This window comes from Dermacentor albipictus, chromosome 1 (genome assembly GCF_038994185.2).
Source record: "Dermacentor albipictus isolate Rhodes 1998 colony chromosome 1, USDA_Dalb.pri_finalv2, whole genome shotgun sequence".
Lineage (NCBI taxonomy): Eukaryota > Metazoa > Arthropoda > Arachnida > Ixodida > Ixodidae > Dermacentor > Dermacentor albipictus.
Genome location: NC_091821.1, coordinates 353,719,490 through 353,738,917, shown reverse-complemented (window position 1 = coordinate 353,738,917; position 19,428 = coordinate 353,719,490). Strand labels below are relative to the sequence as shown.

At 45.3% G+C, this 19,428-nt stretch overlaps 2 protein-coding genes across 3 annotated transcripts in view; one reads left to right on the top strand and one right to left on the bottom strand.

Moving 5' to 3' along the window:
- Positions 1-19,428, top strand: part of LOC135918556 (luciferin 4-monooxygenase-like) — a 171,735-nt gene that overhangs the window by 68,039 nt on the left and 84,268 nt on the right. The window contains exon 1 of one of the 2 annotated variants that reach the window (XM_070531813.1): positions 7,300-7,365. The exons of the other annotated variant lie outside the window; for it this stretch is intronic. The gene's annotated coding sequence lies outside the window, so the exon portion shown is untranslated. Of the gene's footprint in view, positions 1-7,299; positions 7,366-19,428 lie in introns of those variants that run through there. 2 annotated transcript variants of the gene reach the window in all.
- LOC135918557 (oxytocin receptor-like) overlaps positions 1-19,428 on the bottom strand; it is a 66,964-nt gene that overhangs the window by 38,945 nt on the left and 8,591 nt on the right. The window lies entirely within an intron of this gene.

Genomic DNA, 19,428 nt, shown 5'->3' with positions numbered 1-19,428 from the left:
CTCTACCCTCTGTGTTTACCAGTGTATATGTGGCATAGCAATTGAATGCAATTCATTTTCGCGCTTTGTTAGTAGTCCGAGCGGCTTTCCGTCCGGGTTATCAACAAGACTGGCTGGGCCAATGTGACTGGAGCATGGTGGTCAAATTATTCTGACTCAGGAGGTTGACATGTTGCAGAGCGAGGCGGAATAGATTGAAACTCGAAGCACAGTGACCGTGAATGTGGCAGATCAATCACTCCTGCGGAAATCCGTAAGGTGGCAGAAGATTCGTGAGAGGAAAATATTGTAATCCACCAGATAGCAGCACGAAGCTACAATTGAATGGTAGAGCGACCGCCCTGGAAAGGCTTCTGTCTCGAGTTCGATCCATGGACCATTGCGATCTTTCTTCAACTGCCAAGCTCCTCGAGAAATGTGTGTTTCCTGGTAACTTCGTGCCTACGCTCGGGGGAATATCGATACTTACTTTTCACTTCCGAATCGATCTACCTCGGATGTTTGCAAAAGCGAACCCGCCTCTCTGTGCTCTCATTTCCGCTGCCTAGCGCTCATAAAACTGACATACGATGTCGTCGCGACCCGCGCCCACTGCGCTGTTCGTTCCGTTAACCAGGTCACGTCGGCCGCCTCTACTGTACGCTGACAACTCGCCCCCATCACGTGGTATTTGGGTCGGCATACCACACCCACACGGTCCACCACCTTCGGCTGATTACACACATTAAGTCCTATACATGAAAGAACTGTACAAGTACCTATGGGTGACGCTAATTTCTATAAGCCACATATGGCAGGCAGCACAAGTCGTGGTTAGAATTACCAATAATTTTAAAAGAATGTGCCCATATCCTTTTTTAAGAAATTCCCACGGGTACACATGTCAGCCATAAGAAGTACCTATGTCGGTTCCCACGCAAATAAAAGAAAAATAGCTGCTGCCTTTATTTAAACGTACTAAGTGGAAGTCCTCCTTGAGGTTCTATTGAGTTAAATCATTAAGTTTATTAACTGCAAACTCCTGTCGAGCCTGCAAAATTTGGTGCACGAGATACTTTTAAAAAGGTAACCGTAAAAAAACGTGTGAGTCCAAATATGGCGTTTCCCCAAAACAATAACACTTTTGCAGCTGTAGTTATGGCAGAGTGCGAAATAGGAAATAGAGAAACGTTAACCAGGTGTGAATATCCGGTTTGCTACTCTGAAATGATTTAAGGAAAATCAGGAACACGAAAGGTAAAGGAAGAGTGAGAGCGCAAGGGAACTACAGCAAGTGCGCACAAAATTATAAACGCTATAAAGTTTACATTTGGACAGGCGAGCTGACCGCAGAAGCGCACCGTTTTCCGTGCTGACATTTTATGTCGGTATCCCAATGGGTAACATCTGCTCCAGTAATGTGCGGTTACTTTTCGACCATTTCTCAGCTCGAGTGTTGTCATTGCTGCATTCAGTAATGTGTCAGTCGTTTAAGAGCACACGGATTATGACGATTAGTGATTGCAGCACGGTAATACCTGCTTATTTGCAAACGGCACCTCCCAAGCAGAAGTATAGTGCATTGTAAAAGCAGGAGCAGCAGGTTCCGACGTTTCAGCATAAGGCAGTATAAGTAATTCCTCTGAATATTTTCGCTTTCCAGCATACGTATCTGCGGTCCCCTTCAACAACGGCTACTAAGCTGATTTATTTGGCACCAACCACCACCGGATAAAATTACCACCATTTATTGCACCAGCACCAGCACCAGCACCAGCACCAGCACAGGCGTGTTTAAAAAGACACGCATGCGGACTTCTGCAATAGATAACTGGCTAGCACGTTAGCTACGACATGGCTGTCGTAGCGAGAGTTTCATTTCACTTTTCTCAATAAGACGAAGTTTAACAGCGCTTTTTCCACGTCTGTTTCAACGTCCCAGTGCTCTTTGGACGCTGGTCTGCTACAATGCAACATTAAAAGTCTTCTTGTAATATGATAACTTGTACACTAACGTCCCCTGGGCTATACTTATGCCGTACCTTTCCCCCCATAACGTAAAAATTTATGTTTTAAATATAGTACTTATCACACCTCCTTATTCACACTGACAGCCGCGTTGGACCGGCTTCCACAGTACTACGCTCCTCAGTGAGCTCTCCCATAACACCCATCATTACCCCTTCTCGGTCCATGATTGTTAAGTGAAGGCGGAGGCACTAAAAAATCTTGGGAAATGAAACGACACACGCTGATGCTTCGCATGAAAGTGGTTGGGCATCACATGAAGCACGTGCTGAGCTATCGCCCAGCTGCGCATAGTCCAGAGAATTATACGGATTAATAGAAAATACCAGTTTCGCCCGGAAGGCGGAGAATTGACTGGCATAACAAATTAGTATAAAGCTATGAGAAGTGAGGTTTATAGTCTTATCGGCCGTAAAAACTCGTAAACAATTGCTTACTAACTAAATTAACAAGCTTGGCGTCACGCACGCACAGACAAACATGAACACATCACTCGGTGAGTGCGGACACTCGCTGTCAAGCGTTGGCGTGAGGAAGAGCGGCATCAGCAGCGACCGAATTGACCTTCGTGCTGTCTCTTGCTTCAGCGCGAACCAAGCGGCGAAAACATAGCGCAGACGAAGCTATCAGCCCTCGGCGCACCTAGACTCTGTACTCACCGCGGACCGCTTTCAAGGTAGGGCCCGCTCGGCCGCGCTCTAGCCGCGCCACACGCAGCCGCCGCTATAGTAGCACACCGCCCGAATGGTGCCTTGCATGCTATCGAAGGCGGCGCGCTTCCTCCCCGCCTTTCTCCCTTGAGCGCATGTGAGATCGAGCCAACGTTACTAGACTAGCTTCAGTTTTAAAACTCGGCGCCGTTGCGCGGAACCGCCACCCGCCCGCGCCTTCGTGGCGCTGCAGTCGCGCCCGGCTTCACTTCCTCACTAGCCGGCTACGCGGGCGGGCCGGACTAGCGCGGTGCAGCGTATTGTGTGGTTCGTTGTTGAAGGCGAATTTCAGCAAGCATGTAATCCGCGAAACTGTAGCTTTCGCCGAGTTTGTTGAGAATATAAGCAGACGATGCCGACGTGCTGCGCACCTGGCTGCATAGGCGGCTGTCGGAACGATGTCGACAGTTCGCCGCGCTGCTTTTTCTGTGCCGCCAGCAATGCGACGCTTCGCTCGGCGTGGAATAGAGCGATTCTGTTGTTGTTGTTGTTGTCCTGAGTGGCCGTGGCACATACCCACAGTGGGGGATTGGCCAAGAATCGGGCGGTTTAATTAGGTGCCTAAAATAATAATGATAACAAGGGAGTTAACAATTTGGGCGTGTGAGTTTAAAAGTAAACGTTTTGTGTTTGGAGAAAAAAAGAAATAATCAGATGAAAACCGGGTATAAGATAATAATAATAATAATAATAATAATTAATAAAAGATAAGAAATAAAAGAAAGCTATGGTTGGGAGGGAGAACGATCAATCTAACATGGAAATCGATTAGTTTCAATGAGGTAATTTTGGATCGCCAAGCAAACATTTCTGTTGCTGAACCCAACAATGGAGGCTCCAAAAGATAGGATCACAGGCACTGATAAAGTCAGACCAATAGAGCGAAGCGGGATTTCGAGTAGTCGTTTTCTTATAATAGAAAAACGTTTGCAAGACAACAAGAAATGGTCGATTGTCTCCGCTTCGCCACAGAATGAGCATAGTGGTGAGGGGACCAGACCAGACCTGTGGAGGTAGAAGTTCAATGCAGGTATACGGCAGCGCAGCTTCGTGATGGACACTTCAATTTTCCGTGTTCGGCAAAAATCTCTGTTCCAAGGGTGCAGGAGATGTCCGTACTCCACAGAGTTAGTAATTTCGGAGCCTGATACTGACTGTATAATGATACTCCTGCGAAATCTAGCTGCAGTTACATAAGCAGTCAAAGGGCAGCAAGGAAGAATCGGGCCACTTATCGATGCCTTGGCTAGAGAGTCTGCAATTTCATTAATGATTAGTCCTTTATGGCCGGGCACCCAAATCAAACGCACGCTTCTCAAGTAACCAGGTAGCAATGATTGAAATGTCCTCATCAAGCGAGAATCACTAGAAGCAGTAAGGGATGAGCACTATGATAAAGAATCAGTAACTATCACGGCTGACGTAATTGATGGTCCTAATTTGCGTAATGCTGGCACCACGGCCATGAATTCGGCTATTCCTTGTGCCGACCGGCACACGCGCTCGTGCCACTGCTCCTACGTTCATCGTCGTCTTCCACAGCTGGCTGCGTTGCCGTTCATCATTCCAGCGTAGAATTTCACTTCTGTCATCGTAATGGGGAGGCCGCGTTTACGGTGGGAGGGGCCATTGCTTAAGGCAGTATGAGCCACTCATTGTCTTACGTAACGGATAGATTTAATTTCTGAAAAAACTTAATTTTGAATAATCGCAAATCGGGCGAAAGCAGCTAATCACGCCTCCGAGCAAACTCGAGACATCGAACGCAAGCGACAACGGCGGACTACGGGCATATCGTCAGTGACGTCGTTCTCTCCGTCGCAGCCGATTGTGTGTGTTACCGCATAATTCAGAAATACTTTAATGAATCCTCTGGATTAACCCAGTGATAAACACGGGCCGCACGTTTCAGCTTCGCTGGTTAACCATCTTCACGGAGTGGAAGAGCAGATGATATTTTTGTGTGCGTGTGGCTTGTGTGTTCAAAGACTGACCTCATCTTTCTTTTTGTTGCGCTTCTTTGGCGTGGCGAGAAGCCTCGGTGGGGATGAAGATCATCCTAATCACACACTTTGGCCAAATGTTCAGGCTTCTGAGCCTAAACTGCGCGAAACGTTAAGACGGCAGGAAAAAACACAGCTTCCGCGCTTCGCTCTATGCGTTTCTTTCTTTCGTGCAGTTTACCCTTATTACAGTATGAACCAACTGGCCCGATAAGTCTTATTGCTGTAGGTGGATACCGCTTTCTCATGGTATCACTAATTCGGACAAGGGAGAACGCCAGCGAGCGTGAAACACGCGCAAACTGCCCGTCCGCACGGGCTGAAGGCTGCGGCGAGGCGTCTGCAGTGGAGCCCGATGGAACGGCGCTGCCATCTGGCGGCTGTCACAGAAGTGGCGACACCGGCTGTAAGCGCGCGGGCGGAGAGTTTTACAACTGAAGCTAGTCTAGTAACGTTGGATCGAGCCACCATCCTCGGCTCATCCTCGCTCGCTTTCACTCGAAACCATAGTACACGGCACACGGCCGCGATATTATCACACTTGAACTTTATATGGAACGTGACGGCGACGCCGACGACGGAAATGCATCCTCGACCGTCCATATAATTGCTATCGCAATAGAAGGCCGCAATGCGCCTGAAAACACGTTATTTCGTTTCCACCACGCGCCCAAATTAAGTTGTGTGTCCATTACTAGCTCGGCTACCGCAGATGCCATGATAAGGGATAAAGTGTCTGCTCCCCAAGTGTTTAAACAATGTTTATCTCTCTTGCTCCATGCCTGTGATTCCTCGGTTATCGAAACCGAATACATCCATCGCCCTTATCGGGGGTGGTGCTGAAAACACAGAGACACGGATGCAAATGTCACGCTATATGTCGGTGATTTCGACTGAATGATTGCCGACGGAAGTTCCTGGGCAGCAGAAGTAGCAGGAGAATGTCTATAGCGAACGTATACCAACAAATGAACAATGTACCTTGCGCTGCTTCCACGGATCACGGGGTGCAGCTTGCGCTATTTTTCTCCCTTGTTTCTCTCGTTTTGCCTCGCGCAGGGTAGCAGCGTGTGCGTCCGCACGGGGCTTAACTTCGTTGCCTTTCCTTGCTTTTTTTTTTCTCTCTCTCTATGTGTCTACATCAAAGAGATGGGCGAACAGAACAAGAAATCATACGCTCTCAAGACTCGTTGTCCCTGATTGAAAGAGCGAAATTTGCCTTCCATATCATGTTTGATGCGAGTCCGTTATTCTTGTTACGAGCACATAAAGGTGAACTCGTACTTCGTCTGCTCTCATACGAACGTCGAGAGCTACTGTGCCGCAGAGAATCAGGGGTGCTTAATACGCCGCCCGAAACACCGTCCCCGGGAATGAGCAAATTTCCTTACGATAGCGCTTCACCTCGCCAATTTTGCCGAAACAAAGGCAGACTCCCCTGGCGATCGCATGAAGGCACTTCTTTTCATCAACGGCTCAATTTCCCGGCCCAGTAGACCACGCACCACTTACAACGGTAGCAACGGGGAGACAGCTTCTAGCGAAAGCCTCCGCCTGCGTTGGTGTGCTGAACTGCTCAGCTCAGCCCCAGAAGATCAACTGTGTGCAGCCCAGCGGACCGACGACGCCGCCAGAACCCGAGGGTTCGTGGCAGACGCCCAGGCAGGGTGAGGCCTACCATATTAACTTGCCGGACAAAAATAGTTTTCACCAGCACCACTTACAATGGTACTTCTGTGTGAGCCGTCTTCATGCGAACCGTCACGCAAGAAGATCTACTGCACGGTAGCGCCTGCCGTTTGCAGACAAAAGAATGGATTCTAATACAAAACCATAGAATGGATCAAAGGAGTTCAGAATGCAGACGACACTCAATTTGGGACGAACGACAATGACCGTCTGTCGAGGCGCGTTCATGCATAATATTGTCATCGGTTGGTTTTCGCTGGAATAATTTTCGCCTTGCACGAACAGATGAAGAAAGAATGCTTTATGAAAGGATGCTTCGTCCAGGGAAAAAGGAGTCAATTTCCTAGGTGAAACGTTAGCTTCCTGTAACATACCTTTCCTTGTATTTCTTCTCACTGTCCTCTTCTGTGCCTGGGAATCCATCCGCAACAGCTGCCGGGGTACCTCACTAATTTTCTTTATCCTGTTAGCCATAGCAACAATAATAACGCGCTATAATAATACAAAATGTGCAAAAACGATGCTAGCACTTAATGCTACCATATGTAACGAGCTGAGGCCGTAAGCGCGTATAAAGGTGCACACACATCCATGGCTACATAACCCGGCTCACGCTAGCCCACATTTCGCAGAACGAAAGCAGCTTCGGTCGCGTGCGCACTGGGTTTACCTCCATTCCTTGGACGAAAGTACGCAGTACACTGCCTGACGTGGCCTTATGGACACCACGGAACACTGCAATTCCACCGCGGAGTGCGCAACAGCATTACTTTCGTGTTCATCGCATTTTGAGATTACGGACAGAAAGGAGGACAGTCCTTGTCACCCCCTCCACCCCACCCCCCTCTTCTCCGGCAACCGCTCAACGGTTTTTCCATTATTTGCAGATCGCAGCGATGACAGGGCCTCACCCAACGAGGGCTACTGCCACGCGCCCCGTAACATGTGTGCCATAGGTAAGCATTGTACAAGGGTGGATGAAAACACAATGAAGGAACGACGAGGCCAAGGCTGCAGCTACCTGCAGACCACCGCCGCCGACCTGACTCTTCGATAGCGGAGGTGCGTGTCCCGCTGAATCAACTTCGCGCGCTGGCGTGCTCGCGGTAATCCTTTCGTCCACGCGAAAGCCGCGCCAAGCTCGCTGAATGACGACGCTGTTGGCACATCTTCGTTGGCGTCACTCGTGGTTGTTCACCTCGTTGTACAGGCAGCCGGCGGCCTTCGCCGCGTTGTCCCCGCTTTCAGCCGCTACATGTCTGTATGTTCACCTTGTGCGGCTGTATGTCCACGCACTTGACTGCGTATGGCCGCTATAACGCCACTGTAACAGCGTTATGCGGCGCCGTATTACGCTGGCTCGCTTCCCTCAGGTCCCTGCGCTGAGGATTACCCTCTCTATATCGCCTGTGCAAACTACCGAAAGTCGATTACGTCACGAGGTTTCAAGCTTTAGCTGGAAATTGATGCAGCGCTGCACTTTTATAGAGCTAAAGATGGCTTTGAGGAGTTTTATACCCGTGTCACACGGGCGTTTGGAAGGCCTTCCAACCGATAGTCAGTTGACTCAAAGGTCAAGTTCGAGCTGCTACACGGGCGATTTCGACGGCCGCCGAATCAATAGTCTATCGAGTCAACGGAGCACCTTACAACTCTATCGAAATCTCGATGGCCTTTGAGCAACGGAAACGGAAACAGCGCAAACATGCCCTCTCGTTCACAGTGTGCTCCAACTCACGGTTAGAAAGAACAAATCAAACCAAAATGCTCTAAAAATACTATATATGAGTGTTATCAATTATTCAATAAAGTATTTTTGCCACTTGATATGCTCGAACTACACACACTCTCGACAACAGCGACGTGCAGCGACGCAAACGTTGCCGCAGTTTCGCTACTCAACAACTTAAAAACTAAACATACATGTAAGACAATGTATAAACAATTGTTTTAATGTATACAGAAACATAAAAGAAATTATAGTGCTTTTTAAGTGGTTTTAATGTTGTTTAACTTTTTGTGACATGAAAACGAAAATAAAGATACGCAGCGCCACACAATTTGGCGAGAAACACCGGTACCACTCAACGGCCTTTCAAAAGTGCCGTGTAGCAGCGCGACAACTCCTTTGAGTCGATAGAGTTCTGGCGTTTCGAAGGCCGTCGACTGGAAGGCCTTCCAAATGTGCCCGTGTGACACGGGTATTACTTCTGTTCCCAATGCGCACTGACTGCTTTCTGGCGGTGGGAGCATAGGTGGGACCAGAATGTAAAATCTGTAGTTTTTCAGCGACAACATGACGGAGTGAGAACCAGACATCGTCGTGCCCGGTAGTCAGTGGCTTCTGAGATGGAGAGCTGCATTTGTGTGCTTTGCATCTATCTTACTTGCCCCGCAACCACAGTGCAAAATCTCGATTTTCAGTGTTTTGTCGGCATTTTTCGTCCCATCGAGAAAAAGTGCCACTCACTGCGACAAACGCTCATCGCCATCGCGGTGTGCCGAAGTGTGGGTGCTTTAGAGGTTCATGGATCCCTCCTTGAAGCATTCCCGTACACTAGTGCATCGCCTATCGGCCCAGAAAGTCGTGCCTTCCAACGCGGGCTCAACAGCGTAAATTATTCACGACTTGGCTGCTAAACACACGCCGCAAAATGGCAACGCTTACTTGTTATGCGACCTTTGGTTCAATTCACCGAGCGAATCGATCATGCACACGTCATTTCTGGCAACACCGAGCTCGCTGTAAAGAAGTGTTTATTCTTTTATCTATTCTTGTTTTGTTTACGCCAGCTTATTTTGTGCTGCTATACCGCGGCTGGCAATGCAGCCTGTTATCTACACCGCGCTTCAACATTAAACCGCGCATTCAAGAAATAGAGAAACGAAAAGAAAGCTTGCTGCAGTATCGGGTATCTTGATTTTTTTGTGTGTCTCTAGTTATTTTTATGCGTTCAGAGTACTGCAGCGTAGAGGGCATAGTGCGTGATATCCATCATACCTACCAAGCAGCTTACGGCAAGTGACAGCGAAAAATGGCCTTTTTTTCCCCCTGGCTGGTAAGAGGGTTTGCGCAATCCTGCGCGGGGAGCATGGTGGTCGCAAGTGCTGAACAGATGGGGTCACGACCGCTTGGTACGTTGACGTGCCGTTGTTTTCTTGCGTCTGCTTGCGCCGACTAATGCCATTTTGACTTTACAAGGCGGTCTAATCTCCTCAGTCGTCCTGCGCTCCGTCTGCTTGCGCAGACGTCCCGCTGAATCCAAATGCCACCGATTTTCCGTTAAACACAGCGGGGGTCTGGCGTCTCACGAAGGAGCTTAAGAGAAAGTTTTATCTCGGGCCCATCTGCGATGCCGCCTATTCAAGTACATATGTAAAGCAGAACCGCTTTTCCGGAATAACAATTAGGTCTATTTTAATGAAATTTGTTGCATGTGAGAGAGAAAGTTAATTTTTAATGATCGTTAGAAGCAAAAGCTCGATTTAGGGCCTATATATTCTATAAAGAATATTCAAAATGCAGTAAGTTTAAGAAATATAGAAGCACGAAAATTAAAAATCCGTAGCTTTGCACCAAGAATAGTTATCGCAGTTCCGTCAACTGTATCCATTGCAGCATGCATGCTAAGAGGACATAAAAAGTCACAGGGGCCGGACAACATCCCAAATTCGTTTCTTCAAAAATATGCCGAGTGGGTGTCTAAGTATTTGCACGTTTTATTTCCTAAATCATTAGGCGATGGTGAACTACCGAATGACTGGGTGACAGCCAGAAACAAACCGTTACATAAAAGTGGAAGGAGAAACAGTAGTAACAACTACCGCCTGATTTCATTAACATCCACAACTTTCAAATTACTCGAGCACACTGTATATAATCAAATGCTAAATTTTCTTGATAACCATAACTTATTAGTCAAATATCACCACGGTTCTTGAAAAGGGTTCTCGACATGTACTCAGCTGATATAAAAACTTCAAAATTTTTCAACATCAATTAACGGAAGCACACAAATTGACGCTATTTTCATGGATTTTTCAAAGGCATTTGACAAGATTCCTCACAAAAAAAAAATGCGGCTCTATAAATTGCTCAACAAAGAAACTCCACAAGGGTCAGTCATTTCACCTTTGCTATTCAATATCGCCATGATTAAGCTCCCGCAACAACTCGATGGCATCGAAGGTTTAAGCCACGAAATATACGCCGACGATATAACGTTACGAACAAAAGTGTCCACAACCAGCCAACAGCAAAGTACCCTCCAATAGGCAATCGATCAGACAGAACAATACCTCTCTAGAGGCAGTCTCCAGTGCACCCCCGAAAAATCAGAGGTACTTACACTCAAGGCAATGACCCGAGGAAGACCACCAGCCTACGTCGCCCCAGATCCCAACGTCACAGTCAATGGAATCAATATCCCTCAAATTGGCTCCATCTCCGCGTCCTTGCCCTCGCAATACATAAAGACGGTTCTGGCACAGCTACACTTCCGAAGCTTCAGAAGACCCTAACACAAGTAACTCATCTCATTCGGCGTATAACCAGCCAAAGAAGAGCATTTAAAGAGCAAGAAACTATCCTATTAATCCAAACACTCCTTATAAGCCACATCAGATATGGCATCCCGTATCTACTCCTCAAGAAAGCTTAAATTAAAAACCTCAACATCGTTATCAGAAAAGCAATCAAGAGCGTACTAGGACTTCCCAGTACGACCTCAACCACGACACTCCTCAAGCTAGGCCTCCATAACACCTGGGAAGAAATTAGTGAAGCGCACAGAGCCAGCCAGCTGAGACGTCTAAAGCTGACTCAAACAGACAGAACAGTACTTCGCAAACTCGCATACAGCGAAAACTTCACAGCAGACTCAGACGCGAAAGCCCGATTACCGCCACTTCTTCGCGACTCTATCTCAGTAGCTCCAATGCAACATGCAACGTGCATGCAACCCACTACAAAGACAGAAGACAAGCAAGAGTTAGAGCGCTCAGCAAGAAATACTCAAATAAGCCCAACACGAGATCTACAGATGCGGCAAAATACCCAGATAGAAGAGCCTACGCAATTACTGTGACCAACAACCAAGGGAACGACCTAGTCGCTGCCACCATACCGGCCAGAAATCCAGAAACGGCGGAGGAAATGGTCATCGTCCTCGGCATCGCCACATGCAAAGACACAGCAATAATCTTGAGCGACTCGCAAACGAGATGTAGAAACCTACAAAAAGGCCGAATTTCTGTCGCAGCAGTGAATATTCTAAATGAGATAACAAGACGCCAAGAACTACCCGAAACCTACCTCGCACGGACCTCAGGCCATGAACACCTGGCAGGAAACGAAGCAGCACATGCTGTCACCCGAGAGCATACCAGACGGGATTTCCTGCCGCACGGTCTCCGGAAAGCGATGAGCGTGGAGGACATTCCCGTCAACTACACCGTAATATTGCAACATTACCGACTGGAAAGAAGACAATATCCTCTACCACATCCGAAATTAAGCAAGGAAGAAGCCATCGCCCTTCGCAGACTACAAACGAATACGTATGTCCATGGAATTATCATGCACCGGACGCACCCCACCAACAAATGGTGTTAGTGTGCCCACACCGCAGAGAAAAACAGTCAAGATGATGCCTCAGAACCACTACAAGCTATCGAAAAAACGTGGGAGGCAATGTGAAAGGCATAGAGCCAGGAAGATCAGTGAAGTCTGATGGACCGGGCCCGGGTTGCGGCATTAGCCAACGGCTTTCTGGACTAAAAGAGCCGCCCACCTAGAGCAAAGAAAAACCACTTTCTCGCTCGTTCTCACAATAAACGTTCGTTCCTCTTCCTCCTCCTCTATAAATTGCATAATTTTTCAAAAATAATCAGTTAACTGAATCGACCGCTGCGCACCTAACCCACAGAAAACAGTTCGTTTCCTATTGTAGCAGCTTATCTACATCAGTAACGGTGGATTCTCGAGTACTCCAGGGTATGGTGTTACGGCCACTTTTGTTCCTGCTATATATCAGTGATATTGTACGAGATATTCCAGTTCAAGAAAACGTTTTGCCAATGATTGTGTTTTGTAGTCCAAAATTAATGCCGAATCGGATCAATTATTGCTGAGCTGTGGACTTCAGAAGGTTGCTTCTTAGTGCTGTGAAGCGCAGATGGTGATCAACATTGAAAAAACGGTTTTCATGAGAATAACACATAAAAAGAAACATTTGCACTTTGATTACAGTATTAGTAACACTTTCCTCTCTGAAGTTATTAACTGTACATATTTAGGGCTGTGGATTTCCAACGATCTCAATTGGAATATTCATATTAATTATGTCACTGCAAATGCGAACCGTAAATTCTTTTTCCACAGGCGAGCACTTAAGCTTTCCTCCTCTTCTGTTCGCCCCTTAGCGCACAAATCCGTTGTGCTGCCCATTTTAGACTACGCTGCAGTAATATGGAACCCTTTTACAGAAACTAACATCGCCAAACTAGAACAAGTACAAAGAGGAGCGGTGTGTTTTATTTATAACACATCTACAAGAACTTCAGTTACAGAGCTTCTAAACAGGGCTAATCTTTGTTCTCGGACACAAGAAAATCGTTGGTTCCGATGGAGATTGTTATATAAACTATCTCCATCTCCAACCTAAAGGGGCCTTACAACATTGACATAACGGAAATCTATCCTTCTCGTCCGGATACGCTTTCTCAGGAAGGACACAATTTCACTATAACTCCTTTCTCCTCCCATAGCAACTCTTTCAAGTATCCATTCTTCCTGCGCACAATAGCGGACTAGAACCAGCAAAAAAGTGACGTGGTCTCTGCGTTAACAGTAAATTCTTTCTTGTCGTGTTTACAGTGGCATTATTTTGTTTGTATCATGTTCCCAGTAACAGTGTTTTACTTCTTTGGTGTAACCTTGTGTGTGCCCAACTTGTATGCTTTGTATTTATTCATATAATAGTTTTTATTAATCTATGCATTTTCTGTACATATCAGTGTACGAAAGTCACCGCATGGTGATTTCAGTAGTATAAGATAACAAAAGAGGAAATGTAATTTATATTTGTCATATATTCTTGTCATACTATGCTAATTTTGGTACCTACCAAGTTAACAAAAAGTTCATGAGAGCACCAAGACGTGGGCGGCTACATAGGTACTGTCAAAGTGGCAAATGTTCGCCAACATATGCTTCCAATTTTATAACGAAGCAGGTGTAAGAATAAGTGGGAACGCACCTACGCATAATTCACAGCAGTTCGAATGTGCACATCGTGCTTCACAAGTTCAGGTAGCAAAGGATGTCCCGAAAATTTATTGAAAATGATAAGAATAAAACTAGGGAGGCAGTCACGCACAGTTCACAGCCAGTCCAAGCATGCACAGCAAGATACAGAGCAAGCTGTAACAAGTATTTTCTGGCACACTACGCACGAAAACAGCGCTGCATAACACGTATGTGCCTTGACGGCCGGACACGAGAGCGCACCCCAGTCCGGCCGTGAAGCAGTTTAGCAGTAGTTTATGCAAAATGTACACCAGTATAGAACTTTACCGCAATCCTTGAGATGCCTGTTAAAGTATTTAATGTGGTAACCACACAATTTTTAATACATTTGTTGGACATGGCCCTAGTGATTTACAGCGACAGCAGCAGTTAAAATGTCGAAACAGGGCTTGCTGACTTCTTCTTCTTCTTCTTCTTCTGCTGCTGCTGCTGCTTCTTCATCTTCTTCTTCTTCTTCTTCTTTGTTACGCCGTCGTCCCCATGTCCTTAACCAATGGTTGTCGTCAGGCAACCTCCTCATCCTCGCCTTCACTCTCACCATGTGGCAATGAAAAAGAAAACAAGAGTCTTCTATAGGTACTTGATTAGCTTCGCCTCAATACAGTAGTTTAATGCAAGGAAGCCCAAACAATGCATTGCGGTGAAGGTAAGTGAGCATTTGCGCAATTACCACCTGTAAACAACGTGTCATTGTCTAGTATACATTGTCGGCGTCTCCAAAACGCCGATAGGTCAATGGGGACACCAAAGTTGGCACCCGGACGTGTCAGTGGCTTGGGAGTTCGCCGAGGCTTCGGCGTGTCAGGGGTATACTACATAGAATCAATTGTCGGACATCATGGACAGCCGATCTTCTATGCGAATAACCCTCAGCATGCTCCAGCCTCGGCCAATCTATGGCCTAACTTCTGCGTCTACCTTGTACCGCTGCTTATGCCTGTAACAGATGCGGTCATATCAGTCTCTTCTCCGCATTTTCCCCACCAATACTGTAAACGTTTCTTGCTTAATTAGACTGCTGCTACTTCCGTCTACTTTAAATCCAAGCGCTTCTGGAAGTTGTACGTTACGTACTGGTCTCGCGGGGTAAATCCCTTTGCATACCATTAGGACATGCTGAGTGGTCTCCGGATTTTTGCTGCACTATACACATGCCTCACTTCGATGCGAATATCTACTCCGCTATCTCCTTGTCCTTAGGCAACCAGCTCGAGCCTCAAATAGCAAGGCACTGCCCTTTGCGTAATTGTACAGATTTTCTCTTCTAATGTATTTCTTCCCATTCTTGGAAATCTTCGTGTTCATTTTGTTTCCGTTTATTTTTTCATCCAATTCACTTTCTCTGTTTGTGTCTTTTTGATGACTCCTGCATGGTTGTCTGTTTACACTTTTAGTTACCTTCTACTTGCTTGCCAACTTTCTTGGCCTCTTCTTTCATTCTGTGTCCACGCTTTTCAGGTAAAGATAGTTGTGCACTTTAGCCGCCCATTTCCATCCATGTTCCTGAGTCTTCAAAACTAATTCTCGCCTGTGCTTTCTTTGACATCAAAAAAGGCCCAGCCCATGTCACTTTGCACTCTCTCATTTGTATATTACCGTGAGTTCTAAAAGCCAACCGATCTTGGGTTAACTTCCAACCACAACATATTCGATTTCAAGCACAGAATGGCATGTGCGTGCGTTAGCGCTGACACCATCATTCATTTCCAGATCCCACGCACCACCTCATATTTACTGCGGCCCCGAAGTTTCATTATTGTTGCATTATTGCTGCATTTCGCATCGCCTTTGTTTTCAGATTATCTTGGCGGGTGCTTGGGAAAGTCGTTTCATCATATATATATATATATATATATATATATATATATATATATATATATATATATATATATATATATATATATATATATATATATATATATATGTATATACGTCGACGCATTTATAATGCATTACTATGGGTATGACTTGCTGTTGAAATGACACGCCAACACTATCACACAAACGCAATCACAATCGCCTTGCCCTTGAGTAGCGCCATCTGGTGGCGTGCAACAATTGAGAGCATACTCTACTCAGCAACTCGGAAGTTCCTGCCTCAATTATCCACGCGCCTTCGCTCTTTCTATTCACCTACGTGAAAAAAAATGCACATTGTATTGCGAAGCTTAGTGGGTTACGACATATCCAATGCAACTAACACACGACAGAAGCTATGCGTGCACGTGTCAATGAAAAGGCGACAACGCCTCGCTGGCGAGTGCCAGTCACCGTGCGATTCCGCAGGGCTCGCTTTCAGTTTGACAACCGAGGCACGCGTCTAACCGAGAGTATGGCGAAGGCAAAGGCACGAGGCGATTTCCCGATGACACCAGGTTACGCGCGATGCATTTTGAGGAGCAGCGTGTTACGCAATCAATGGTAAATCTTCGTGTCCTCCTTTCTTTTACGTGTCACTCGATGTCGACTACACTTGTGCGTTAAATTGATGATTAATTAAAAGGCTCAGCGCGACCCCGTATTCCACAGCCTCCCCACACGTCTCGCAACGCATTTTAATATGCGTGATGCGCGCGAAGGGCCGCTAACTTTACGGCACGCATAGGCTGCACCGCTGTCCGCTTGAGCGCTTTGTGCGGCGTACGTGTTAGCATGGAAGTGTATGTTTTTCGTAGTGGATTCTGGAGACACTTTTGCCCTGATTACGGTCACGCACGCCGACCCACGCCCACTGCAGGGATCACCGACCAGCAGCGGGCCCTTCACTACCCAGACAACATGCACAGAAGAAAACAAAACAAAAAAAGACTGCCAGAAAACGAGGTCAATTATTCAACGCGCCAGACAGAGCAAAGATAAAAAGGAGAAAGAAGCAATCACGGTGATTGCGCAATATGATTCAGATTATGTGTGTCTAGAAGCCTGATTGATTGCTGGACGTCGTTCGCGACTCGGAGGTCCCGGCAGTCATCGTGGGTCGTAACACGACCACGAATGACGGCGCGAGAATGCACCATAAAAAGACACGCTGTAAAGCAACGAAGAAGCCAAGTCTCTAAGGTTGCGCCTCGGTCTGGTTCGGATGTATAAGCAGTAACGAGGTAGGTGGCAGGTCGTAATGAAAAAAAGCGCGTCTGTGGCTCGTCGAGCGCGGAGAAGCTTCCATGGCGGGCACGGTGGCCTGCGTTTTGTTGCTGTTGCGCAACTCTTTCCGGGACCCGCGCCGCACTCTGATGAATCTGTCCTCGACGCAAGCAAGAATTGCGCGACGCGGGAACACACAACTCTATGATTTCTCTACTCAGGCACACATCTTGTATGGGAAAATTATTTCCATCGGCAACCGCTTTTTAAACATATATATATATATATATATATATATATATATATATATATATATATATATATATATATATATATATATATATATATATAGTCATATAATGAGAAGCCAACAAACACTGTTTGTTGGCTTCTCATTATATGACTAATAATTATCGGGTCCCTCGGTTAACCCCCTTTCTTCTCGTTATATATATATATATATATATATATATGTATATATATATATATAAGTTCGTTATATGTATATATATTATGTATTCTTTCATTTGCATTCTTTTTTTTTCACGCTCGTGCGTATGGGCCACCTCTCGCCGTTGAGGGTATCAACTTTTCATCATGAAGGTATCAACATTTCCTTATCGGGAATCAACATTCAGGCCAGAGGCTTTCCGTAGAACTCTTTTGACTAATACAAAAGCGATGCGCTGTCTCATGTGTGTCTACCATGCATGTGCCAACACGCGTGGAGGTAAAGGCAATTTTTGCGAACTTGATGGTCCCTTTGTTAGCAAGAAACAAGACTAATGGCAGAAGGCTATCTCACAGCAATTAATAATTGTTGTGGGATAGTCTGTGAGATAGATAATTACTCTAAGCACTATTTCGCCATGCTTTCTCTCTCTCTGATAGGAAATATTAGTACGAACTATTAATGTAATCGTGTCAATGCGTGCCTGCGCACTTATGCCGATCGTTTGACATTCCATGTATAGATAGATAATATATATATATATATATATATATATATATATATATATATATATATATATATATATATATATATATATATATATATATATATATATATATATATATATATATATATATATATATATATATATAAGTTCGCCCGTGCTTATCTCAAAATTGTTACCAGTTGCGAAATTTGTTAGAAATGAATGTTCCTTCGGAAATCACCGGCTTTAATTTGTATATTGCAACTTATACACTGGAAATCAGTATGCATAATTGACTTACTTGAAGAAAACAAATGAGCGCTGCAAGGACGCGGACTAAGAGGAGAACATGTACGACGGACCAATATGTTAAACCAACTCACCTACACCAAACTTTTGCAGCATAATTGACTAACGAACACAAATTCACTAATGACCTTATGGTCTAATCATTTAGCGCAAATTTTGCTATGCAGCAGATTTCATTTAGGTCGGTGCCCACTGGTAAAATAAGACAGCCTTCTTGAAATTACACTATTATGATATTATGTTATATTACGTGATATTATGTTATGATAATATGATTTTACGCTGCTACAGATTATGGCATTCTGTGATAATAAGTGATACACCTCTACGTCATTCATGTGAAGCGGAGTAGCTGGCACCATATGTTGGTGACAGCATCTTTTTGTCGTTAATCATGTCAGCAACAAACAAAAACATATTGATGTTTTAGCATACATTTTAATTAATTACTAGCAGGGTGCGCTACTTATTAAGCGCTTTCTTTGCAATTTACGATGACGCTTGCATTCCGCATGTAGCATAAACAAAACACTTTCAAAGTGCAAGCCAGGATTCTTTCTATTTGAACGAAGTGCTCCTATACTTGAGGGCTTTCTATACCTAGAGTTTGTAAACTCATTTAAGAACAAACTAACTAATTATCACACGGATGCGAGGTATTTTGCTTTCGTCAAGGCGCGTAACCGTTTTGCAGTTCCTCTTACGCTGCCGGACATTGCGGAAATTTATAATTAATTACGCCGTTCCTTGTGGCAGGTGTCCGCTCATTACTACGCCATTAGCACGGCGGCGTCATTTTCGAACTCGCCTCAATGAAGGACAAGAAAGAGCTATACCCTCCCGTTTAAAATTGGCACTTGCGTCTTCTCATATTAGTAATGTTCTCTTCAAGCTTGGCATTAGAGAGGAAGGGCTTTGTTGTTTGTTGTTGTTGATGTTGTTCTTGTCGACAACCTGTTAAAAACCCGGCAGCCTTTTTATTAATATTGAACTGAAAATAGAAGACAGAAATATAGTCACGCTGTAATGGTGACGACTAGTCCTTCCTTTAGCAAAGCAGAAACAACACGGATATATATATATATATATATATATATATATATATATATATATATATATATATATATCGTAAGACATTAAGATAAAAAAGCCACGCTATATATAGGGCCACGAAACCACAACGCGCAAACATTCGATCGCACGATCCCACCGGCGGCAAGTGTCTTTTTCATCCACCTTCATTGCCATTAATTTGTCATTTCTTTAATTCAATCAGTAAGTACAAGTAATTTCCGCTATGTTGTCCTTGGCGTCTTTGTTTTATGGCTTCGTATGACATGATTAATAAAAATCGGGCCCCACGGTTAACCCCCTTTCTT